General features: G+C 47.2%; 37 non-coding genes across 37 annotated transcripts; all 37 read right to left on the bottom strand.

The window, feature by feature from the left end:
* Window positions 1-146: 146 nt before the first annotated feature.
* Window positions 147-219, bottom strand: TRNAV-UAC (transfer RNA valine (anticodon UAC)). Its single transcript has one exon. It is a non-coding gene; the product is annotated as a tRNA-Val (tRNA).
* A 384-nt stretch (window positions 220-603) lies between these two features.
* On the bottom strand, window positions 604-675 carry TRNAP-UGG (transfer RNA proline (anticodon UGG)). Its single transcript has one exon. It is a non-coding gene; the product is annotated as a tRNA-Pro (tRNA).
* Window positions 676-1,603: 928 nt separating this feature from the next.
* Window positions 1,604-1,715, bottom strand: TRNAL-CAA (transfer RNA leucine (anticodon CAA)). Its single transcript has 2 exons — window positions 1,678-1,715; window positions 1,604-1,649 (listed from the first exon to the last, which is right to left on the bottom strand). It is a non-coding gene; the product is annotated as a tRNA-Leu (tRNA).
* Window positions 1,716-2,010: 295 nt separating this feature from the next.
* Window positions 2,011-2,083, bottom strand: TRNAV-AAC (transfer RNA valine (anticodon AAC)). Its single transcript has one exon. It is a non-coding gene; the product is annotated as a tRNA-Val (tRNA).
* A 385-nt stretch (window positions 2,084-2,468) lies between these two features.
* On the bottom strand, window positions 2,469-2,540 carry TRNAP-AGG (transfer RNA proline (anticodon AGG)). Its single transcript has one exon. It is a non-coding gene; the product is annotated as a tRNA-Pro (tRNA).
* A 434-nt stretch (window positions 2,541-2,974) lies between these two features.
* TRNAV-UAC (transfer RNA valine (anticodon UAC)) lies at window positions 2,975-3,047 on the bottom strand. Its single transcript has one exon. It is a non-coding gene; the product is annotated as a tRNA-Val (tRNA).
* Window positions 3,048-3,431: 384 nt separating this feature from the next.
* TRNAP-UGG (transfer RNA proline (anticodon UGG)) lies at window positions 3,432-3,503 on the bottom strand. The gene has a single exon. It is a non-coding gene; the product is annotated as a tRNA-Pro (tRNA).
* Window positions 3,504-4,442: 939 nt separating this feature from the next.
* TRNAL-CAA (transfer RNA leucine (anticodon CAA)) lies at window positions 4,443-4,554 on the bottom strand. The gene is made up of 2 exons: window positions 4,517-4,554; window positions 4,443-4,488 (listed from the first exon to the last, which is right to left on the bottom strand). It is a non-coding gene; the product is annotated as a tRNA-Leu (tRNA).
* A 295-nt stretch (window positions 4,555-4,849) lies between these two features.
* TRNAV-AAC (transfer RNA valine (anticodon AAC)) lies at window positions 4,850-4,922 on the bottom strand. Its single transcript has one exon. It is a non-coding gene; the product is annotated as a tRNA-Val (tRNA).
* Window positions 4,923-5,307: 385 nt separating this feature from the next.
* On the bottom strand, window positions 5,308-5,379 carry TRNAP-AGG (transfer RNA proline (anticodon AGG)). Its single transcript has one exon. It is a non-coding gene; the product is annotated as a tRNA-Pro (tRNA).
* Window positions 5,380-5,813: 434 nt separating this feature from the next.
* TRNAV-UAC (transfer RNA valine (anticodon UAC)) lies at window positions 5,814-5,886 on the bottom strand. The gene has a single exon. It is a non-coding gene; the product is annotated as a tRNA-Val (tRNA).
* Window positions 5,887-6,270: 384 nt separating this feature from the next.
* Window positions 6,271-6,342, bottom strand: TRNAP-UGG (transfer RNA proline (anticodon UGG)). The gene has a single exon. It is a non-coding gene; the product is annotated as a tRNA-Pro (tRNA).
* Window positions 6,343-7,281: 939 nt separating this feature from the next.
* TRNAL-CAA (transfer RNA leucine (anticodon CAA)) lies at window positions 7,282-7,393 on the bottom strand. Its single transcript has 2 exons — window positions 7,356-7,393; window positions 7,282-7,327 (listed from the first exon to the last, which is right to left on the bottom strand). It is a non-coding gene; the product is annotated as a tRNA-Leu (tRNA).
* A 295-nt stretch (window positions 7,394-7,688) lies between these two features.
* On the bottom strand, window positions 7,689-7,761 carry TRNAV-AAC (transfer RNA valine (anticodon AAC)). Its single transcript has one exon. It is a non-coding gene; the product is annotated as a tRNA-Val (tRNA).
* Window positions 7,762-8,146: 385 nt separating this feature from the next.
* On the bottom strand, window positions 8,147-8,218 carry TRNAP-AGG (transfer RNA proline (anticodon AGG)). The gene has a single exon. It is a non-coding gene; the product is annotated as a tRNA-Pro (tRNA).
* A 434-nt stretch (window positions 8,219-8,652) lies between these two features.
* On the bottom strand, window positions 8,653-8,725 carry TRNAV-UAC (transfer RNA valine (anticodon UAC)). The gene has a single exon. It is a non-coding gene; the product is annotated as a tRNA-Val (tRNA).
* Window positions 8,726-9,109: 384 nt separating this feature from the next.
* On the bottom strand, window positions 9,110-9,181 carry TRNAP-UGG (transfer RNA proline (anticodon UGG)). Its single transcript has one exon. It is a non-coding gene; the product is annotated as a tRNA-Pro (tRNA).
* A 928-nt stretch (window positions 9,182-10,109) lies between these two features.
* TRNAL-CAA (transfer RNA leucine (anticodon CAA)) lies at window positions 10,110-10,221 on the bottom strand. Its single transcript has 2 exons — window positions 10,184-10,221; window positions 10,110-10,155 (listed from the first exon to the last, which is right to left on the bottom strand). It is a non-coding gene; the product is annotated as a tRNA-Leu (tRNA).
* A 295-nt stretch (window positions 10,222-10,516) lies between these two features.
* Window positions 10,517-10,589, bottom strand: TRNAV-AAC (transfer RNA valine (anticodon AAC)). Its single transcript has one exon. It is a non-coding gene; the product is annotated as a tRNA-Val (tRNA).
* Window positions 10,590-10,974: 385 nt separating this feature from the next.
* TRNAP-AGG (transfer RNA proline (anticodon AGG)) lies at window positions 10,975-11,046 on the bottom strand. The gene has a single exon. It is a non-coding gene; the product is annotated as a tRNA-Pro (tRNA).
* A 434-nt stretch (window positions 11,047-11,480) lies between these two features.
* On the bottom strand, window positions 11,481-11,553 carry TRNAV-UAC (transfer RNA valine (anticodon UAC)). The gene has a single exon. It is a non-coding gene; the product is annotated as a tRNA-Val (tRNA).
* A 384-nt stretch (window positions 11,554-11,937) lies between these two features.
* Window positions 11,938-12,009, bottom strand: TRNAP-UGG (transfer RNA proline (anticodon UGG)). The gene has a single exon. It is a non-coding gene; the product is annotated as a tRNA-Pro (tRNA).
* A 928-nt stretch (window positions 12,010-12,937) lies between these two features.
* On the bottom strand, window positions 12,938-13,049 carry TRNAL-CAA (transfer RNA leucine (anticodon CAA)). The gene is made up of 2 exons: window positions 13,012-13,049; window positions 12,938-12,983 (listed from the first exon to the last, which is right to left on the bottom strand). It is a non-coding gene; the product is annotated as a tRNA-Leu (tRNA).
* A 295-nt stretch (window positions 13,050-13,344) lies between these two features.
* On the bottom strand, window positions 13,345-13,417 carry TRNAV-AAC (transfer RNA valine (anticodon AAC)). The gene has a single exon. It is a non-coding gene; the product is annotated as a tRNA-Val (tRNA).
* A 385-nt stretch (window positions 13,418-13,802) lies between these two features.
* TRNAP-AGG (transfer RNA proline (anticodon AGG)) lies at window positions 13,803-13,874 on the bottom strand. The gene has a single exon. It is a non-coding gene; the product is annotated as a tRNA-Pro (tRNA).
* A 434-nt stretch (window positions 13,875-14,308) lies between these two features.
* TRNAV-UAC (transfer RNA valine (anticodon UAC)) lies at window positions 14,309-14,381 on the bottom strand. The gene has a single exon. It is a non-coding gene; the product is annotated as a tRNA-Val (tRNA).
* Window positions 14,382-14,765: 384 nt separating this feature from the next.
* On the bottom strand, window positions 14,766-14,837 carry TRNAP-UGG (transfer RNA proline (anticodon UGG)). Its single transcript has one exon. It is a non-coding gene; the product is annotated as a tRNA-Pro (tRNA).
* Window positions 14,838-15,765: 928 nt separating this feature from the next.
* Window positions 15,766-15,877, bottom strand: TRNAL-CAA (transfer RNA leucine (anticodon CAA)). The gene is made up of 2 exons: window positions 15,840-15,877; window positions 15,766-15,811 (listed from the first exon to the last, which is right to left on the bottom strand). It is a non-coding gene; the product is annotated as a tRNA-Leu (tRNA).
* A 295-nt stretch (window positions 15,878-16,172) lies between these two features.
* TRNAV-AAC (transfer RNA valine (anticodon AAC)) lies at window positions 16,173-16,245 on the bottom strand. The gene has a single exon. It is a non-coding gene; the product is annotated as a tRNA-Val (tRNA).
* A 385-nt stretch (window positions 16,246-16,630) lies between these two features.
* TRNAP-AGG (transfer RNA proline (anticodon AGG)) lies at window positions 16,631-16,702 on the bottom strand. The gene has a single exon. It is a non-coding gene; the product is annotated as a tRNA-Pro (tRNA).
* Window positions 16,703-17,136: 434 nt separating this feature from the next.
* Window positions 17,137-17,209, bottom strand: TRNAV-UAC (transfer RNA valine (anticodon UAC)). Its single transcript has one exon. It is a non-coding gene; the product is annotated as a tRNA-Val (tRNA).
* A 384-nt stretch (window positions 17,210-17,593) lies between these two features.
* TRNAP-UGG (transfer RNA proline (anticodon UGG)) lies at window positions 17,594-17,665 on the bottom strand. Its single transcript has one exon. It is a non-coding gene; the product is annotated as a tRNA-Pro (tRNA).
* Window positions 17,666-18,593: 928 nt separating this feature from the next.
* Window positions 18,594-18,705, bottom strand: TRNAL-CAA (transfer RNA leucine (anticodon CAA)). The gene is made up of 2 exons: window positions 18,668-18,705; window positions 18,594-18,639 (listed from the first exon to the last, which is right to left on the bottom strand). It is a non-coding gene; the product is annotated as a tRNA-Leu (tRNA).
* Window positions 18,706-19,000: 295 nt separating this feature from the next.
* Window positions 19,001-19,073, bottom strand: TRNAV-AAC (transfer RNA valine (anticodon AAC)). The gene has a single exon. It is a non-coding gene; the product is annotated as a tRNA-Val (tRNA).
* Window positions 19,074-19,458: 385 nt separating this feature from the next.
* Window positions 19,459-19,530, bottom strand: TRNAP-AGG (transfer RNA proline (anticodon AGG)). The gene has a single exon. It is a non-coding gene; the product is annotated as a tRNA-Pro (tRNA).
* A 434-nt stretch (window positions 19,531-19,964) lies between these two features.
* TRNAV-UAC (transfer RNA valine (anticodon UAC)) lies at window positions 19,965-20,037 on the bottom strand. Its single transcript has one exon. It is a non-coding gene; the product is annotated as a tRNA-Val (tRNA).
* Window positions 20,038-20,421: 384 nt separating this feature from the next.
* TRNAP-UGG (transfer RNA proline (anticodon UGG)) lies at window positions 20,422-20,493 on the bottom strand. Its single transcript has one exon. It is a non-coding gene; the product is annotated as a tRNA-Pro (tRNA).
* Between the last annotated feature and the right edge of the window lie 34 nt (window positions 20,494-20,527).

Raw genomic sequence — 20,527 nt, 5'->3', positions numbered from 1 at the left:
GCTATCGTCACTTCTCTTTTCGAGCTGTCACTGAGATCCCTGGAGCACACTACGTCAGGTTGGTGAGGGATAGACAGCCTCTATTATCTCAGCTTTCCTATAAAGTCAGCCAGTAAAGGTAAACACTGTTAAAAACAGCAAACCGCTGTTTCTGCCCGGTCTCGAACCAGGGACCTTTCGCGTGTAAGGCGAACGTGATAACCACTACACTACAGAAACAGACACTACCTCAGGAATCTTGTTGGCATGTATTGGGCTGGAATGCACAGACTAAGGGCCAATGTCCTTGTAGCTCAAAGTTGGGCTCTCCTTACCCGGTCTCTATTTTTTTGGAAGACAGGAATGAGGACCACTTTTATTCCAAGAGGCGATTTTGAAACCATATCCTGAAATTACACTAGAAAAACACTATGCATGTAATGTTCCTACCATGCTGGTCTGGCCCAGAAAAGCAGTTGCAAAGAAGTCCTGCACTCCTTTATCACGCCACAAGTGGAAAATAGCGTGCAGGGTAAGGAACTTTCTCGACATACACAGCGGCTTATAGCATTGAAAAGAAGAAATGCTCCTATATTACAAGCATCCTGAAAATGTCCACAGCATGGGCTCGTCCGGGATTTGAACCCGGGACCTCTCGCACCCAAAGCCAGAATCATACCCCTAGACCAACGAGCCTGAGTGGCCAGGAGACATTTTGAACAATTTCTGAAGCGTCTTTCAGAAAAAAGCAGGGCTATTTGGCTAGTCTCCCTCTAAGTGAGCCTCACAACGTCATGTTTTCTCTCAAGTTGTTGTTTTTTCACTCTAGCAAGAAAGGGGGCAGCCAATCTCCTATCAGCCAGTGAGCAGAAAAAAGGCACAGATGAGAACAGCAAGCACTTTCTGGCAATTGTTCTCCTCTGCAAGTCCTGGACCCTTGCCCCATAGACTTCCACACCAGAAGCAATGAAGGGCCCACCATTTCCTGCGCCTGAGAAAGAGGGGTTTGATATTTGGATTCAAACGCGCTCGATCAGGCTCGATCAGGCGAGATTTATATGAGTGGCTCACAGGCCTGAAACACTCACCTGGGAGACCCAGAGTGGCTGACTTCTCAGTATAGCCATTGTTGGGCGAGTCACCTCCTTTCCTCCTGCCTCAATCTAGAATTGGCTGCAAATCATAAGAGAGAGTGCAATGCCCGTGTGCAGTGCCTACTCCCAGCTACCTCTCTGTCTTCCTTATGTAAATTAGAATTTGCAAGGGGGGACCAATGGCATTCTGCTCCTCCCACATAACCAGGAAGCCCTGTTGAACATGTCTGCCTGTGTTTTTGCAGGGACAGTGCCTTCTCTGCCCAAAAGGTGGCAGGAGAGCCTCACAACAAATGATGGGATCAACTGCTTAGTTAGAAACCCAGCATGGCAGTTACTGTGATGGAGTGCAAATTTAATGGAAGGTGTGCCTGAGGTGTCATTTCCAGAAATCCATGGAATTGTGATTGAGGGCCCAGCCTGATTGTTGGTGGATTTCTCTTCACATGCTACAGGTTCCTGCAAAGATTGTGGTGTTTGCCGGGAACGCACTGCAAAAAACAGGAAGATTTACGGGTGTAAAAGGGACCTGTCAGAAGTGGGATTTGAACCCACGCCTCCATGAGGAGACCAGAAGGCTCAGCTACACTGAAGATCAAGCTCTCTTGAGTCTGGCGCCTTAGACCACTCGGCCATCCTGACGGCTCATGAGGGGGGCTTAGGTCTAACTCTTCTATCTGCACCTGCCAATGTTTCCACTTACAACCTTCACAGCAATGTCACAGGTGTAAAGGCCCCAACAATACAACATAGCTTAAACAAAATAAAAATAGGCACAAGAACGACCCCCAGATGATGGATGCAGATAACTTTGTTTCGTCTTGCAAAGGTAAAGAAAGTTTCCCACGGCTCACTGTGTTCAAAGACCACCTCTTCTTAAACTTGCATTCAGATAATAAGGTTTTAGAGTGTGCACATAAAAGCAGCCAACGCTCAGTGTTTCTGCCCGGTCTCGAACCGGGGACCTTTCGCGTGTTAGGCGAACGTGATGACCACTACACTACAGAAACGACCTTGCTGCTTGCTACTGTTAAAGCAAAGTTCCTCTCAAGGCTTCATCCTACTTCTATTCTGCTGTATCAGCAGCGGCTCAGAATGTGCAGAACAAGTGTGAAAACCTCAGAGATATCATCCAACATGCTTGCAATTAGACGTATTCAAAATTTACTTGTGCAGGCATCGACAGACAAATATCTGATGCCTAAATGTCTGCGAGTACAGCTTGGGAAAGCATCACCTGGGACACACTGAGACTAAGCAGGTAGGCAGAAAAAGCACGGTGATCCATTTTTCTTCTGAGGTTAGGAATATGTTGCGCAACAATGCACCGAGTATTACTAGAAATAGTCAGGCATAGTGCATTTTTAGTACGATTTGTATGTTTAGCTCTAAAAAGGGCTCGTCCGGGATTTGAACCCGGGACCTCTCGCACCCTAAGCGAGAATCATACCCCTAGACCAACGAGCCACGCAAGAGTCACCTCTGACACGGCTCCAGGGGTTAGTGGCAGCTAGTCGGTGAATGCTTCACCCAAAGCAAGCAACTGCACATGTTGCTCTCTTCTGCAATATGATTGCTGTCTTTTCCATGGCCGTCATCAAACAAGAAATTAAAAAGCCTCTGTCCTTCAGACAGTTTGTTTTCTCTAAGTGTCTGCTTGTGGTGAGGACAAGAAAAGCATTTCTGCTCTCATTCCTTGCTTTCATGAAGTAGGCCCACCCTTCAGAGCAAAGGGCGAGCAAGCGAATGGCGCAAGCTATCGTCACTTCTCTTTTCGAGCTGTCACTGAGATCCCTGGAGCACACTACGTCAGGTTGGTGAGGGATAGACAGCCTCTATTATCTCAGCTTTCCTATAAAGTCAGCCAGTAAAGGTAAACACTGTTAAAAACAGCAAACCGCTGTTTCTGCCCGGTCTCGAACCAGGGACCTTTCGCGTGTAAGGCGAACGTGATAACCACTACACTACAGAAACAGACACTACCTCAGGAATCTTGTTGGCATGTATTGGGCTGGAATGCACAGACTAAGGGCCAATGTCCTTGTAGCTCAAAGTTGGGCTCTCCTTACCCGGTCTCTATTTTTTTGGAAGACAGGAATGAGGACCACTTTTATTCCAAGAGGCGATTTTGAAACCATATCCTGAAATTACACTAGAAAAACACTATGCATGTAATGTTCCTACCATGCTGGTCTGGCCCAGAAAAGCAGTTGCAAAGAAGTCCTGCACTCCTTTATCACGCCACAAGTGGAAAATAGCGTGCAGGGTAAGGAACTTTCTCGACATACACAGCGTCTTATAGCATTGAAAAGAAGAAATGCTCCTATATTACAAGCATCCTGAAAATGTCCACAGCATGGGCTCGTCCGGGATTTGAACCCGGGACCTCTCGCACCCAAAGCCAGAATCATACCCCTAGACCAACGAGCCTGAGTGGCCAGGAGACATTTTGAACAATTTCTGAAGCGTCTTTCAGAAAAAAGCAGGGCTATTTGGCTAGTCTCCCTCTAAGTGAGCCTCACAACGTCATGTTTTCTCTCAAGTTGTTGTTTTTTCACTCTAGCAAGAAAGGGGGCAGCCAATCTCCTATCAGCCAGTGAGCAGAAAAAAGGCACAGATGAGAACAGCAAGCACTTTCTGGCAATTGTTCTCCTCTGCAAGTCCTGGACCCTTGCCCCATAGACTTCCACACCAGAAGCAATGAAGGGCCCACCATTTCCTGCGCCTGAGAAAGAGGGGTTTGATATTTGGATTCAAACGCGCTCGCTCAGCGCTCGATCAGGCTCGATCAGGCGAGATTTATATGAGTGGCTCACAGGCCTGAAACACTCACCTGGGAGACCCAGAGTGGCTGACTTCTCAGTATAGCCATTGTTGGGCGAGTCACCTCCTTTCCTCCTGCCTCAATCTAGAATTGGCTGCAAATCATAAGAGAGAGTGCAATGCCCGTGTGCAGTGCCTACTCCCAGCTACCTCTCTGTCTTCCTTATGTAAATTAGAATTTGCAAGGGGGGACCAATGGCATTCTGCTCCTCCCACATAACCAGGAAGCCCTGTTGAACATGTCTGCCTGTGTTTTTGCAGGGACAGTGCCTTCTCTGCCCAAAAGGTGGCAGGAGAGCCTCACAACAAATGATGGGATCAACTGCTTAGTTAGAAACCCAGCATGGCAGTTACTGTGATGGAGTGCAAATTTAATGGAAGGTGTGCCTGAGGTGTCATTTCCAGAAATCCATGGAATTGTGATTGAGGGCCCAGCCTGATTGTTGGTGGATTTCTCTTCACATGCTACAGGTTCCTGCAAAGATTGTGGTGTTTGCCGGGAACGCACTGCAAAAAACAGGAAGATTTACGGGTGTAAAAGGGACTTGTCAGAAGTGGGATTTGAACCCACGCCTCCATGAGGAGACCAGAAGGCTCAGCTACACTGAAGATCAAGCTCTCTTGAGTCTGGCGCCTTAGACCACTCGGCCATCCTGACGGCTCATGAGGGGGGCTTAGGTCTAACTCTTCTATCTGCACCTGCCAATGTTTCCACTTACAACCTTCACAGCAATGTCACAGGTGTAAAGGCCCCAACAATACAACATAGCTTAAACAAAATAAAAATAGGCACAAGAACGACCCCCAGATGATGGATGCAGATAACTTTGTTTCGTCTTGCAAAGGTAAAGAAAGTTTCCCACGGCTCACTGTGTTCAAAGACCACCTCTTCTTAAACTTGCATTCAGATAATAAGGTTTTAGAGTGTGCACATAAAAGCAGCCAACGCTCAGTGTTTCTGCCCGGTCTCGAACCGGGGACCTTTCGCGTGTTAGGCGAACGTGATGACCACTACACTACAGAAACGACCTTGCTGCTTGCTACTGTTAAAGCAAAGTTCCTCTCAAGGCTTCATCCTACTTCTATTCTGCTGTATCAGCAGCGGCTCAGAATGTGCAGAACAAGTGTGAAAACCTCAGAGATATCATCCAACATGCTTGCAATTAGACGTATTCAAAATTTACTTGTGCAGGCATCGACAGACAAATATCTGATGCCTAAATGTCTGCGAGTACAGCTTGGGAAAGCATCACCTGGGACACACTGAGACTAAGCAGGTAGGCAGAAAAAGCACGGTGATCCATTTTTCTTCTGAGGTTAGGAATATGTTGCGCAACAATGCACCGAGTATTACTAGAAATAGTCAGGCATAGTGCATTTTTAGTACGATTTGTATGTTTAGCTCTAAAAAGGGCTCGTCCGGGATTTGAACCCGGGACCTCTCGCACCCTAAGCGAGAATCATACCCCTAGACCAACGAGCCACGCAAGAGTCACCTCTGACACGGCTCCAGGGGTTAGTGGCAGCTAGTCGGTGAATGCTTCACCCAAAGCAAGCAACTGCACATGTTGCTCTCTTCTGCAATATGATTGCTGTCTTTTCCATGGCCGTCATCAAACAAGAAATTAAAAAGCCTCTGTCCTTCAGACAGTTTGTTTTCTCTAAGTGTCTGCTTGTGGTGAGGACAAGAAAAGCATTTCTGCTCTCATTCCTTGCTTTCATGAAGTAGGCCCACCCTTCAGAGCAAAGGGCGAGCAAGCGAATGGCGCAAGCTATCGTCACTTCTCTTTTCGAGCTGTCACTGAGATCCCTGGAGCACACTACGTCAGGTTGGTGAGGGATAGACAGCCTCTATTATCTCAGCTTTCCTATAAAGTCAGCCAGTAAAGGTAAACACTGTTAAAAACAGCAAACCGCTGTTTCTGCCCGGTCTCGAACCAGGGACCTTTCGCGTGTAAGGCGAACGTGATAACCACTACACTACAGAAACAGACACTACCTCAGGAATCTTGTTGGCATGTATTGGGCTGGAATGCACAGACTAAGGGCCAATGTCCTTGTAGCTCAAAGTTGGGCTCTCCTTACCCGGTCTCTATTTTTTTGGAAGACAGGAATGAGGACCACTTTTATTCCAAGAGGCGATTTTGAAACCATATCCTGAAATTACACTAGAAAAACACTATGCATGTAATGTTCCTACCATGCTGGTCTGGCCCAGAAAAGCAGTTGCAAAGAAGTCCTGCACTCCTTTATCACGCCACAAGTGGAAAATAGCGTGCAGGGTAAGGAACTTTCTCGACATACACAGCGGCTTATAGCATTGAAAAGAAGAAATGCTCCTATATTACAAGCATCCTGAAAATGTCCACAGCATGGGCTCGTCCGGGATTTGAACCCGGGACCTCTCGCACCCAAAGCCAGAATCATACCCCTAGACCAACGAGCCTGAGTGGCCAGGAGACATTTTGAACAATTTCTGAAGCGTCTTTCAGAAAAAAGCAGGGCTATTTGGCTAGTCTCCCTCTAAGTGAGCCTCACAACGTCATGTTTTCTCTCAAGTTGTTGTTTTTTCACTCTAGCAAGAAAGGGGGCAGCCAATCTCCTATCAGCCAGTGAGCAGAAAAAAGGCACAGATGAGAACAGCAAGCACTTTCTGGCAATTGTTCTCCTCTGCAAGTCCTGGACCCTTGCCCCATAGACTTCCACACCAGAAGCAATGAAGGGCCCACCATTTCCTGCGCCTGAGAAAGAGGGGTTTGATATTTGGATTCAAACGCGCTCGCTCAGCGCTCGATCAGGCTCGATCAGGCGAGATTTATATGAGTGGCTCACAGGCCTGAAACACTCACCTGGGAGACCCAGAGTGGCTGACTTCTCAGTATAGCCATTGTTGGGCGAGTCACCTCCTTTCCTCCTGCCTCAATCTAGAATTGGCTGCAAATCATAAGAGAGAGTGCAATGCCCGTGTGCAGTGCCTACTCCCAGCTACCTCTCTGTCTTCCTTATGTAAATTAGAATTTGCAAGGGGGGACCAATGGCATTCTGCTCCTCCCACATAACCAGGAAGCCCTGTTGAACATGTCTGCCTGTGTTTTTGCAGGGACAGTGCCTTCTCTGCCCAAAAGGTGGCAGGAGAGCCTCACAACAAATGATGGGATCAACTGCTTAGTTAGAAACCCAGCATGGCAGTTACTGTGATGGAGTGCAAATTTAATGGAAGGTGTGCCTGAGGTGTCATTTCCAGAAATCCATGGAATTGTGATTGAGGGCCCAGCCTGATTGTTGGTGGATTTCTCTTCACATGCTACAGGTTCCTGCAAAGATTGTGGTGTTTGCCGGGAACGCACTGCAAAAAACAGGAAGATTTACGGGTGTAAAAGGGACTTGTCAGAAGTGGGATTTGAACCCACGCCTCCATGAGGAGACCAGAAGGCTCAGCTACACTGAAGATCAAGCTCTCTTGAGTCTGGCGCCTTAGACCACTCGGCCATCCTGACAGCTCATGAGGGGGGCTTAGGTCTAACTCTTCTATCTGCACCTGCCAATGTTTCCACTTACAACCTTCACAGCAATGTCACAGGTGTAAAGGCCCCAACAATACAACATAGCTTAAACAAAATAAAAATAGGCACAAGAACGACCCCCAGATGATGGATGCAGATAACTTTGTTTCGTCTTGCAAAGGTAAAGAAAGTTTCCCACGGCTCACTGTGTTCAAAGACCACCTCTTCTTAAACTTGCATTCAGATAATAAGGTTTTAGAGTGTGCACATAAAAGCAGCCAACGCTCAGTGTTTCTGCCCGGTCTCGAACCGGGGACCTTTCGCGTGTTAGGCGAACGTGATGACCACTACACTACAGAAACGACCTTGCTGCTTGCTACTGTTAAAGCAAAGTTCCTCTCAAGGCTTCATCCTACTTCTATTCTGCTGTATCAGCAGCGGCTCAGAATGTGCAGAACAAGTGTGAAAACCTCAGAGATATCATCCAACATGCTTGCAATTAGACGTATTCAAAATTTACTTGTGCAGGCATCGACAGACAAATATCTGATGCCTAAATGTCTGCGTGTACAGCTTGGGAAAGCATCACCTGGGACACACTGAGACTAAGCAGGTAGGCAGAAAAAGCACGGTGATCCATTTTTCTTCTGAGGTTAGGAATATGTTGCGCAACAATGCACCGAGTATTACTAGAAATAGTCAGGCATAGTGCATTTTTAGTACGATTTGTATGTTTAGCTCTAAAAAGGGCTCGTCCGGGATTTGAACCCGGGACCTCTCGCACCCTAAGCGAGAATCATACCCCTAGACCAACGAGCCACGCAAGAGTCACCTCTGACACGGCTCCAGGGGTTAGTGGCAGCTAGTCGGTGAATGCTTCACCCAAAGCAAGCAACTGCACATGTTGCTCTCTTCTGCAATATGATTGCTGTCTTTTCCATGGCCGTCATCAAACAAGAAATTAAAAAGCCTCTGTCCTTCAGACAGTTTGTTTTCTCTAAGTGTCTGCTTGTGGTGAGGACAAGAAAAGCATTTCTGCTCTCATTCCTTGCTTTCATGAAGTAGGCCCACCCTTCAGAGCAAAGGGCGAGCAAGCGAATGGCGCAAGCTATCGTCACTTCTCTTTTCGAGCTGTCACTGAGATCCCTGGAGCACACTACGTCAGGTTGGTGAGGGATAGACAGCCTCTATTATCTCAGCTTTCCTATAAAGTCAGCCAGTAAAGGTAAACACTGTTAAAAACAGCAAACCGCTGTTTCTGCCCGGTCTCGAACCAGGGACCTTTCGCATGTAAGGCGAACGTGATAATCACTACACTACAGAAACAGACACTAACTCAGGAATCTTGTTGGCATGTATTGGGCTGGAATGCACAGACTAAGGGCCAATGTCCTTGTAGCTCAAAGTTGGGCTCTCCTTACCCGGTCTCTATTTTTTTGGAAGACAGGAATGAGGACCACTTTTATTCCAAGAGGCGATTTTGAAACCATATCCTGAAATTACACTAGAAAAACACTATGCATGTAATGTTCCTACCATGCTGGTCTGGCCCAGAAAAGCAGTTGCAAAGAAGTCCTGCACTCCTTTATCACGCCACAAGTGGAAAATAGCGTGCAGGGTAAGGAACTTTCTCGACATACACAGCGGCTTATAGCATTGAAAAGAAGAAATGCTCCTATATTACAAGCATCCTGAAAATGTCCACAGCATGGGCTCGTCCGGGATTTGAACCCGGGACCTCTCGCACCCAAAGCCAGAATCATACCCCTAGACCAACGAGCCTGAGTGGCCAGGAGACATTTTGAACAATTTCTGAAGCGTCTTTCAGAAAAAAGCAGGGCTATTTGGCTAGTCTCCCTCTAAGTGAGCCTCACAACGTCATGTTTTCTCTCAAGTTGTTGTTTTTTCACTCTAGCAAGAAAGGGGGCAGCCAATCTCCTATCAGCCAGTGAGCAGAAAAAAGGCACAGATGAGAACAGCAAGCACTTTCTGGCAATTGTTCTCCTCTGCAAGTCCTGGACCCTTGCCCCATAGACTTCCACACCAGAAGCAATGAAGGGCCCACCATTTCCTGCGCCTGAGAAAGAGGGGTTTGATATTTGGATTCAAACGCGCTCGATCAGGCTCGATCAGGCGAGATTTATATGAGTGGCTCACAGGCCTGAAACACTCACCTGGGAGACCCAGAGTGGCTGACTTCTCAGTATAGCCATTGTTGGGCGAGTCACCTCCTTTCCTCCTGCCTCAATCTAGAATTGGCTGCAAATCATAAGAGAGAGTGCAATGCCCGTGTGCAGTGCCTACTCCCAGCTACCTCTCTGTCTTCCTTATGTAAATTAGAATTTGCAAGGGGGGACCAATGGCATTCTGCTCCTCCCACATAACCAGGAAGCCCTGTTGAACATGTCTGCCTGTGTTTTTGCAGGGACAGTGCCTTCTCTGCCCAAAAGGTGGCAGGAGAGCCTCACAACAAATGATGGGATCAACTGCTTAGTTAGAAACCCAGCATGGCAGTTACTGTGATGGAGTGCAAATTTAATGGAAGGTGTGCCTGAGGTGTCATTTCCAGAAATCCATGGAATTGTGATTGAGGGCCCAGCCTGATTGTTGGTGGATTTCTCTTCACATGCTACAGGTTCCTGCAAAGATTGTGGTGTTTGCCGGGAACGCACTGCAAAAAACAGGAAGATTTACGGGTGTAAAAGGGACCTGTCAGAAGTGGGATTTGAACCCACGCCTCCATGAGGAGACCAGAAGGCTCAGCTACACTGAAGATCAAGCTCTCTTGAGTCTGGCGCCTTAGACCACTCGGCCATCCTGACGGCTCATGAGGGGGGCTTAGGTCTAACTCTTCTATCTGCACCTGCCAATGTTTCCACTTACAACCTTCACAGCAATGTCACAGGTGTAAAGGCCCCAACAATACAACATAGCTTAAACAAAATAAAAATAGGCACAAGAACGACCCCCAGATGATGGATGCAGATAACTTTGTTTCGTCTTGCAAAGGTAAAGAAAGTTTCCCACGGCTCACTGTGTTCAAAGACCACCTCTTCTTAAACTTGCATTCAGATAATAAGGTTTTAGAGTGTGCACATAAAAGCAGCCAACGCTCAGTGTTTCTGCCCGGTCTCGAACCGGGGACCTTTCGCGTGTTAGGCGAACGTGATGACCACTACACTACAGAAACGACCTTGCTGCTTGCTACTGTTAAAGCAAAGTTCCTCTCAAGGCTTCATCCTACTTCTATTCTGCTGTATCAGCAGCGGCTCAGAATGTGCAGAACAAGTGTGAAAACCTCAGAGATATCATCCAACATGCTTGCAATTAGACGTATTCAAAATTTACTTGTGCAGGCATCGACAGACAAATATCTGATGCCTAAATGTCTGCGAGTACAGCTTGGGAAAGCATCACCTGGGACACACTGAGACTAAGCAGGTAGGCAGAAAAAGCACGGTGATCCATTTTTCTTCTGAGGTTAGGAATATGTTGCGCAACAATGCACCGAGTATTACTAGAAATAGTCAGGCATAGTGCATTTTTAGTACGATTTGTATGTTTAGCTCTAAAAAGGGCTCGTCCGGGATTTGAACCCGGGACCTCTCGCACCCTAAGCGAGAATCATACCCCTAGACCAACGAGCCACGCAAGAGTCACCTCTGACACGGCTCCAGGGGTTAGTGGCAGCTAGTCGGTGAATGCTTCACCCAAAGCAAGCAACTGCACATGTTGCTCTCTTCTGCAATATGATTGCTGTCTTTTCCATGGCCGTCATCAAACAAGAAATTAAAAAGCCTCTGTCCTTCAGACAGTTTGTTTTCTCTAAGTGTCTGCTTGTGGTGAGGACAAGAAAAGCATTTCTGCTCTCATTCCTTGCTTTCATGAAGTAGGCCCACCCTTCAGAGCAAAGGGCGAGCAAGCGAATGGCGCAAGCTATCGTCACTTCTCTTTTCGAGCTGTCACTGAGATCCCTGGAGCACACTACGTCAGGTTGGTGAGGGATAGACAGCCTCTATTATCTCAGCTTTCCTATAAAGTCAGCCAGTAAAGGTAAACACTGTTAAAAACAGCAAACCGCTGTTTCTGCCCGGTCTCGAACCAGGGACCTTTCGCGTGTAAGGCGAACGTGATAACCACTACACTACAGAAACAGACACTACCTCAGGAATCTTGTTGGCATGTATTGGGCTGGAATGCACAGACTAAGGGCCAATGTCCTTGTAGCTCAAAGTTGGGCTCTCCTTACCCGGTCTCTATTTTTTTGGAAGACAGGAATGAGGACCACTTTTATTCCAAGAGGCGATTTTGAAACCATATCCTGAAATTACACTAGAAAAACACTATGCATGTAATGTTCCTACCATGCTGGTCTGGCCCAGAAAAGCAGTTGCAAAGAAGTCCTGCACTCCTTTATCACGCCACAAGTGGAAAATAGCGTGCAGGGTAAGGAACTTTCTCGACATACACAGCGTCTTATAGCATTGAAAAGAAGAAATGCTCCTATATTACAAGCATCCTGAAAATGTCCACAGCATGGGCTCGTCCGGGATTTGAACCCGGGACCTCTCGCACCCAAAGCCAGAATCATACCCCTAGACCAACGAGCCTGAGTGGCCAGGAGACATTTTGAACAATTTCTGAAGCGTCTTTCAGAAAAAAGCAGGGCTATTTGGCTAGTCTCCCTCTAAGTGAGCCTCACAACGTCATGTTTTCTCTCAAGTTGTTGTTTTTTCACTCTAGCAAGAAAGGGGGCAGCCAATCTCCTATCAGCCAGTGAGCAGAAAAAAGGCACAGATGAGAACAGCAAGCACTTTCTGGCAATTGTTCTCCTCTGCAAGTCCTGGACCCTTGCCCCATAGACTTCCACACCAGAAGCAATGAAGGGCCCACCATTTCCTGCGCCTGAGAAAGAGGGGTTTGATATTTGGATTCAAACGCGCTCGATCAGGCTCGATCAGGCGAGATTTATATGAGTGGCTCACAGGCCTGAAACACTCACCTGGGAGACCCAGAGTGGCTGACTTCTCAGTATAGCCATTGTTGGGCGAGTCACCTCCTTTCCTCCTGCCTCAATCTAGAATTGGCTGCAAATCATAAGAGAGAGTGCAATGCCCGTGTGCAGTGCCTACTCCCAGCTACCTCTCTGTCTTCCTTATGTAAATTAGAATTTGCAAGGGGGGACCAATGGCATTCTGCTCCTCCCACATAACCAGGAAGCCCTGTTGAACATGTCTGCCTGTGTTTTTGCAGGGACAGTGCCTTCTCTGCCCAAAAGGTGGCAGGAGAGCCTCACAACAAATGATGGGATCAACTGCTTAGTTAGAAACCCAGCATGGCAGTTACTGTGATGGAGTGCAAATTTAATGGAAGGTGTGCCTGAGGTGTCATTTCCAGAAATCCATGGAATTGTGATTGAGGGCCCAGCCTGATTGTTGGTGGATTTCTCTTCACATGCTACAGGTTCCTGCAAAGATTGTGGTGTTTGCCGGGAACGCACTGCAAAAAACAGGAAGATTTACGGGTGTAAAAGGGACTTGTCAGAAGTGGGATTTGAACCCACGCCTCCATGAGGAGACCAGAAGGCTCAGCTACACTGAAGATCAAGCTCTCTTGAGTCTGGCGCCTTAGACCACTCGGCCATCCTGACGGCTCATGAGGGGGGCTTAGGTCTAACTCTTCTATCTGCACCTGCCAATGTTTCCACTTACAACCTTCACAGCAATGTCACAGGTGTAAAGGCCCCAACAATACAACATAGCTTAAACAAAATAAAAATAGGCACAAGAACGACCCCCAGATGATGGATGCAGATAACTTTGTTTCGTCTTGCAAAGGTAAAGAAAGTTTCCCACGGCTCACTGTGTTCAAAGACCACCTCTTCTTAAACTTGCATTCAGATAATAAGGTTTTAGAGTGTGCACATAAAAGCAGCCAACGCTCAGTGTTTCTGCCCGGTCTCGAACCGGGGACCTTTCGCGTGTTAGGCGAACGTGATGACCACTACACTACAGAAACGACCTTGCTGCTTGCTACTGTTAAAGCAAAGTTCCTCTCAAGGCTTCATCCTACTTCTATTCTGCTGTATCAGCAGCGGCTCAGAATGTGCAGAACAAGTGTGAAAACCTCAGAGATATCATCCAACATGCTTGCAATTAGACGTATTCAAAATTTACTTGTGCAGGCATCGACAGACAAATATCTGATGCCTAAATGTCTGCGAGTACAGCTTGGGAAAGCATCACCTGGGACACACTGAGACTAAGCAGGTAGGCAGAAAAAGCACGGTGATCCATTTTTCTTCTGAGGTTAGGAATATGTTGCGCAACAATGCACCGAGTATTACTAGAAATAGTCAGGCATAGTGCATTTTTAGTACGATTTGTATGTTTAGCTCTAAAAAGGGCTCGTCCGGGATTTGAACCCGGGACCTCTCGCACCCTAAGCGAGAATCATACCCCTAGACCAACGAGCCACGCAAGAGTCACCTCTGACACGGCTCCAGGGGTTAGTGGCAGCTAGTCGGTGAATGCTTCACCCAAAGCAAGCAACTGCACATGTTGCTCTCTTCTGCAATATGATTGCTGTCTTTTCCATGGCCGTCATCAAACAAGAAATTAAAAAGCCTCTGTCCTTCAGACAGTTTGTTTTCTCTAAGTGTCTGCTTGTGGTGAGGACAAGAAAAGCATTTCTGCTCTCATTCCTTGCTTTCATGAAGTAGGCCCACCCTTCAGAGCAAAGGGCGAGCAAGCGAATGGCGCAAGCTATCGTCACTTCTCTTTTCGAGCTGTCACTGAGATCCCTGGAGCACACTACGTCAGGTTGGTGAGGGATAGACAGCCTCTATTATCTCAGCTTTCCTATAAAGTCAGCCAGTAAAGGTAAACACTGTTAAAAACAGCAAACCGCTGTTTCTGCCCGGTCTCGAACCAGGGACCTTTCGCATGTAAGGCGAACGTGATAATCACTACACTACAGAAACAGACACTAACTCAGGAATCTTGTTGGCATGTATTGGGCTGGAATGCACAGACTAAGGGCCAATGTCCTTGTAGCTCAAAGTTGGGCTCTCCTTACCCGGTCTCTATTTTTTTGGAAGACAGGAATGAGGACCACTTTTATTCCAAGAGGCGATTTTGAAACCATATCCTGAAATTACACTAGAAAAACACTATGCATGTAATGTTCCTACCATGCTGGTCTGGCCCAGAAAAGCAGTTGCAAAGAAGTCCTGCACTCCTTTATCACGCCACAAGTGGAAAATAGCGTGCAGGGTAAGGAACTTTCTCGACATACACAGCGGCTTATAGCATTGAAAAGAAGAAATGCTCCTATATTACAAGCATCCTGAAAATGTCCACAGCATGGGCTCGTCCGGGATTTGAACCCGGGACCTCTCGCACCCAAAGCCAGAATCATACCCCTAGACCAACGAGCCTGAGTGGCCAGGAGACATTTTGAACAATTTCTGAAGCGTCTTTCAGAAAAAAGCAGGGCTATTTGGCTAGTCTCCCTCTAAGTGAGCCTCACAACGTCATGTTTTCTCTCAAGTTGTTGTTTTTTCACTCTAGCAAGAAAGGGGGCAGCCAATCTCCTATCAGCCAGTGAGCAGAAAAAAGGCACAGATGAGAACAGCAAGCACTTTCTGGCAATTGTTCTCCTCTGCAAGTCCTGGACCCTTGCCCCATAGACTTCCACACCAGAAGCAATGAAGGGCCCACCATTTCCTGCGCCTGAGAAAGAGGGGTTTGATATTTGGATTCAAACGCGCTCGATCAGGCTCGATCAGGCGAGATTTATATGAGTGGCTCACAGGCCTGAAACACTCACCTGGGAGACCCAGAGTGGCTGACTTCTCAGTATAGCCATTGTTGGGCGAGTCACCTCCTTTCCTCCTGCCTCAATCTAGAATTGGCTGCAAATCATAAGAGAGAGTGCAATGCCCGTGTGCAGTGCCTACTCCCAGCTACCTCTCTGTCTTCCTTATGTAAATTAGAATTTGCAAGGGGGGACCAATGGCATTCTGCTCCTCCCACATAACCAGGAAGCCCTGTTGAACATGTCTGCCTGTGTTTTTGCAGGGACAGTGCCTTCTCTGCCCAAAAGGTGGCAGGAGAGCCTCACAACAAATGATGGGATCAACTGCTTAGTTAGAAACCCAGCATGGCAGTTACTGTGATGGAGTGCAAATTTAATGGAAGGTGTGCCTGAGGTGTCATTTCCAGAAATCCATGGAATTGTGATTGAGGGCCCAGCCTGATTGTTGGTGGATTTCTCTTCACATGCTACAGGTTCCTGCAAAGATTGTGGTGTTTGCCGGGAACGCACTGCAAAAAACAGGAAGATTTACGGGTGTAAAAGGGACTTGTCAGAAGTGGGATTTGAACCCACGCCTCCATGAGGAGACCAGAAGGCTCAGCTACACTGAAGATCAAGCTCTCTTGAGTCTGGCGCCTTAGACCACTCGGCCATCCTGACGGCTCATGAGGGGGGCTTAGGTCTAACTCTTCTATCTGCACCTGCCAATGTTTCCACTTACAACCTTCACAGCAATGTCACAGGTGTAAAGGCCCCAACAATACAACATAGCTTAAACAAAATAAAAATAGGCACAAGAACGACCCCCAGATGATGGATGCAGATAACTTTGTTTCGTCTTGCAAAGGTAAAGAAAGTTTCCCACGGCTCACTGTGTTCAAAGACCACCTCTTCTTAAACTTGCATTCAGATAATAAGGTTTTAGAGTGTGCACATAAAAGCAGCCAACGCTCAGTGTTTCTGCCCGGTCTCGAACCGGGGACCTTTCGCGTGTTAGGCGAACGTGATGACCACTACACTACAGAAACGACCTTGCTGCTTGCTACTGTTAAAGCAAAGTTCCTCTCAAGGCTTCATCCTACTTCTATTCTGCTGTATCAGCAGCGGCTCAGAATGTGCAGAACAAGTGTGAAAACCTCAGAGATATCATCCAACATGCTTGCAATTAGACGTATTCAAAATTTACTTGTGCAGGCATCGACAGACAAATATCTGATGCCTAAATGTCTGCGAGTACAGCTTGGGAAAGCATCACCTGGGACACACTGAGACTAAGCAGGTAGGCAGAAAAAGCACGGTGATCCATTTTTCTTCTGAGGTTAGGAATATGTTGCGCAACAATGCACCGAGTATTACTAGAAATAGTCAGGCATAGTGCATTTTTAGTACGATTTGTATGTTTAGCTCTAAAAAGGGCTCGTCCGGGATTTGAACCCGGGACCTCTCGCACCCTAAGCGAGAATCATACCCCTAGACCAACGAGCCACGCAAGAGTCACCTCTGACACGGCTCCAGGGGTTAGTGGCAGCTAGTCGGTGAATGCTTCACCCAAAGCAAGCAACTGCACATGTTGCTCTCTTCTGCAATATGATTGCTGTCTTTTCCATGGCCGTCATCAAACAAGAAATTAAAAAGCCTCTGTCCTTCAGACAGTTTGTTTTCTCTAAGTGTCTGCTTGTGGTGAGGACAAGAAAAGCATTTCTGCTCTCATTCCTTGCTTTCATGAAGTAGGCCCACCCTTCAGAGCAAAGGGCGAGCAAGCGAATGGCGCAAGCTATCGTCACTTCTCTTTTCGAGCTGTCACTGAGATCCCTGGAGCACACTACGTCAGGTTGGTGAGGGATAGACAGCCTCTATTATCTCAGCTTTCCTATAAAGTCAGCCAGTAAAGGTAAACACTGTTAAAAACAGCAAACCGCTGTTTCTGCCCGGTCTCGAACCAGGGACCTTTCGCATGTAAGGCGAACGTGATAATCACTACACTACAGAAACAGACACTAACTCAGGAATCTTGTTGGCATGTATTGGGCTGGAATGCACAGACTAAGGGCCAATGTCCTTGTAGCTCAAAGTTGGGCTCTCCTTACCCGGTCTCTATTTTTTTGGAAGACAGGAATGAGGACCACTTTTATTCCAAGAGGCGATTTTGAAACCATATCCTGAAATTACACTAGAAAAACACTATGCATGTAATGTTCCTACCATGCTGGTCTGGCCCAGAAAAGCAGTTGCAAAGAAGTCCTGCACTCCTTTATCACGCCACAAGTGGAAAATAGCGTGCAGGGTAAGGAACTTTCTCGACATACACAGCGGCTTATAGCATTGAAAAGAAGAAATGCTCCTATATTACAAGCATCCTGAAAATGTCCACAGCATGGGCTCGTCCGGGATTTGAACCCGGGACCTCTCGCACCCAAAGCCAGAATCATACCCCTAGACCAACGAGCCTGAGTGGCCAGGAGACATTTTGAACAATTTCTGAAGCGTCTTTCAGAAAAAAGCAGGGCTATTTGGCTAGTCTCCCTCTAAGTGAGCCTCACAACGTCATGTTTTCTCTCAAGTTGTTGTTTTTTCACTCTAGCAAGAAAGGGGGCAGCCAATCTCCTATCAGCCAGTGAGCAGAAAAAAGGCACAGATGAGAACAGCAAGCACTTTCTGGCAATTGTTCTCCTCTGCAAGTCCTGGACCCTTGCCCCATAGACTTCCACACCAGAAGCAATGAAGGGCCCACCATTTCCTGCGCCTGAGAAAGAGGGGTTTGATATTTGGATTCAAACGCGCTCGATCAGGCTCGATCAGGCGAGATTTATATGAGTGGCTCACAGGCCTGAAACACTCACCTGGGAGACCCAGAGTGGCTGACTTCTCAGTATAGCCATTGTTGGGCGAGTCACCTCCTTTCCTCCTGCCTCAATCTAGAATTGGCTGCAAATCATAAGAGAGAGTGCAATGCCCGTGTGCAGTGCCTACTCCCAGCTACCTCTCTGTCTTCCTTATGTAAATTAGAATTTGCAAGGGGGGACCAATGGCATTCTGCTCCTCCCACATAACCAGGAAGCCCTGTTGAACATGTCTGCCTGTGTTTTTGCAGGGACAGTGCCTTCTCTGCCCAAAAGGTGGCAGGAGAGCCTCACAACAAATGATGGGATCAACTGCTTAGTTAGAAACCCAGCATGGCAGTTACTGTGATGGAGTGCAAATTTAATGGAAGGTGTGCCTGAGGTGTCATTTCCAGAAATCCATGGAATTGTGATTGAGGGCCCAGCCTGATTGTTGGTGGATTTCTCTTCACATGCTACAGGTTCCTGCAAAGATTGTGGTGTTTGCCGGGAACGCACTGCAAAAAACAGGAAGATTTACGGGTGTAAAAGGGACCTGTCAGAAGTGGGATTTGAACCCACGCCTCCATGAGGAGACCAGAAGGCTCAGCTACACTGAAGATCAAGCTCTCTTGAGTCTGGCGCCTTAGACCACTCGGCCATCCTGACGGCTCATGAGGGGGGCTTAGGTCTAACTCTTCTATCTGCACCTGCCAATGTTTCCACTTACAACCTTCACAGCAATGTCACAGGTGTAAAGGCCCCAACAATACAACATAGCTTAAACAAAATAAAAATAGGCACAAGAACGACCCCCAGATGATGGATGCAGATAACTTTGTTTCGTCTTGCAAAGGTAAAGAAAGTTTCCCACGGCTCACTGTGTTCAAAGACCACCTCTTCTTAAACTTGCATTCAGATAATAAGGTTTTAGAGTGTGCACATAAAAGCAGCCAATGCTCAGTGTTTCTGCCCGGTCTCGAACCGGGGACCTTTCGCGTGTTAGGCGAACGTGATGACCACTACACTACAGAAACGACCTTGCTGCTTGCTACTGTTAAAGCAAAGTTCCTCTCAAGGCTTCACCCTACTTCTATTCTGCTGTATCAGCAGCGGCTCAGAATGTGCAGAACAAGTGTGAAAACCTCAGAGATATCATCCAACATGCTTGCAATTAGACGTATTCAAAATTTACTTGTGCAGGCATCGACAGACAAATATCTGATGCCTAAATGTCTGCGAGTACAGCTTGGGAAAGCATCACCTGGGACACACTGAGACTAAGCAGGTAGGCAGAAAAAGCACGGTGATCCATTTTTCTTCTGAGGTTAGGAATATGTTGCGCAACAATGCACCGAGTATTACTAGAAATAGTCAGGCATAGTGCATTTTTAGTACGATTTGTATGTTTAGCTCTAAAAAGGGCTCGTCCGGGATTTGAACCCGGGACCTCTCGCACCCTAAGCGAGAATCATACCCCTAGACCAACGAGCCACGCAAGAGTCACCTCTGACACGGCTCCAGGTGTTAGTGGCAGCTAGTCAGTGAATGCTTCACCCAAAGCAAGCAACTGCACATGTTGCTCTCTTCTGCAATATGATTGCTGTCTTTTCCATGGCCGTCATCAAACAAGAAATTAAAAAGCCTCTGTCCTTCAGACAGTTTGTTTTCTCTAAGTGTCTGCTTGTGGTGAGGACAAGAAAAGCATTTCTGCTCTCATTCCTTGCTTTCATGAAGTAGGCCCACCCTTCAGAGCAAAGGGCGAGCAAGCGAATGGCGCAAGCTATCGTCACTTCTCTTTTCGAGCTGTCACTGAGATCCCTGGAGCACACTACGTCAGGTTGGTGAGGGATAGACAGCCTCTATTATCTCAGCTTTCCTATAAAGTCAGCCAGTAAAGGCAAACACTGTTAAAAACAGCAAACCGCTGTTTCTGCCCGGTCTCGAACCAGGGACCTTTCGCGTGTAAGGCGAACGTGATAACCACTACACTACAGAAACAGACACTAACTCAGGAATCTTGTTGGCATGTATTGGGCTGGAATGCACAGACTAAGGGCCAATGTCCTTGAAGCTCAAAGTTGGGCTCTCCTTACCCGGTCTCTATTTCTTTGGAAGACAGGAATGAGGACCACTTTTATTCCAAGAGGCGATTTTGAAATCATATCCTGAAATTACACTAGAAAAACACTATGCATGTAATGTTCCTACCATGCTGGTCTGGCCCAGAAAAGCAGTTGCAAAGAAGTCCTGCACTCCTTTATCCCGCCACAAGTGGAAAATAGCGTGCAGGGTAAGGAACTTTCTCGACATACACAGCGTCTTATAGCATTGAAAAGAATAAATGCTCCTATATTACAAGCATCCTGAAAATGTCCACAGCATGGGCTCGTCCGGGATTTGAACCCGGGACCTCTCGCACCCAAAGCCAGAATCATACCCCTAGACCAACGAGCCTGAGTGGCCAGGAGACATTTTGAACAATTTCTGA

Source organism: Lissotriton helveticus, chromosome 10, assembly GCF_964261635.1.
Source record: "Lissotriton helveticus chromosome 10, aLisHel1.1, whole genome shotgun sequence".
Classification (NCBI taxonomy): Eukaryota; Metazoa; Chordata; class Amphibia; order Caudata; family Salamandridae; genus Lissotriton; species Lissotriton helveticus.
Note: the sequence above shows the minus strand (reverse complement) of the source record. Positions and strands in the feature narration are given on the sequence as shown.